Here is a 1,076-nt window from a genome sequence, read left to right as displayed (position 1 = left end):
AAGTATTCAGGAACAGCAGAACAGAACCAAGTTATGGCATCTGAGACTTGGACATGTAAGTGAGAAGGGATTACATGAGCTATCTAAACATGGTCTGTGAGGTGGAGATAAGATCGAATCACTGGAGTTGTGTGATAGTTGTGCTCTTGGGAAATCAAAAAGAGTATCGTTTGGTCAAGGAAGTCACACAACTGAGCAACCATTGGCCTACATTAATTCAGATCTATGGGGTCCTTCTCGGACAGAAACTCATGGAGGAGGCAGATACTTCATGTCTTTGATAGATGATTACTCAAGGAGAGTATGGATATTCATCTTAAAGACTAAGGATGAAGCTTATGACAAGTTCAGAGAATGACTTCTGGCAGTTGAGAACAAGAGTGATCGAATAGTTAAACACCTGAGAACAGATAATGGGCTGGAATACTTATCAGATAAGTTTGTCAAGCTATGTAAGGAGAAAGACATTACCAGACACAGAACAGTGGCAGGAACGCCATAGCAGAATGGCCTGGCAGAGAGAATGAACAGAAATCTTCTGGAAAGGGTCAGATGTATGTTGATCAATGCTTCTCTACCTAAGTCCTTTTGGGGAGAAGCATTATCTACTGCGTGCTATTTGATCAATAGATATCCATCCAGCGCGATTGGTTTCAAGACACCAATGAAAAAGTGGAGTGGAACACCTGCAGACTATTCAAACTTGAGGGTATTCTGATGTCTTGCATATGCTCATCTGAAACAGGACAAGTTGGAAGCAAGGTCAGCCAGATTTATATTCATTGGGTATCCGGATGGTGTGAAGGGTTATAAGGTTTGGAACCTGGAGTCAAAAGGTCCAAAGTGCTTCAACACCAGGGATGTGAAATTTGATGAATCCAAACTGGGATATAAAATGAATACAGATGGAAAGGACAGTCAGATAAGTGAGAATGTTAAACTACCATTTGAGGTGGAGTCTTCTGTGTCAGATGAAGGGTCAGAAGAAATGCAAGATGAGAATGTGACAGCGATTGATCAAACAGAGGATTTGAGTACTTATAATCTTGCAAGGGACAGAACCAGAAGGGAGATCA

This window comes from Henckelia pumila, chromosome 1 (assembly GCF_033568475.1).
Source record: "Henckelia pumila isolate YLH828 chromosome 1, ASM3356847v2, whole genome shotgun sequence".
NCBI classification, from domain to species: domain Eukaryota; kingdom Viridiplantae; phylum Streptophyta; class Magnoliopsida; order Lamiales; family Gesneriaceae; genus Henckelia; species Henckelia pumila.
The sequence above is the reverse complement of the archived record's forward strand: the minus strand, read 5'-3'. Positions refer to the sequence as shown.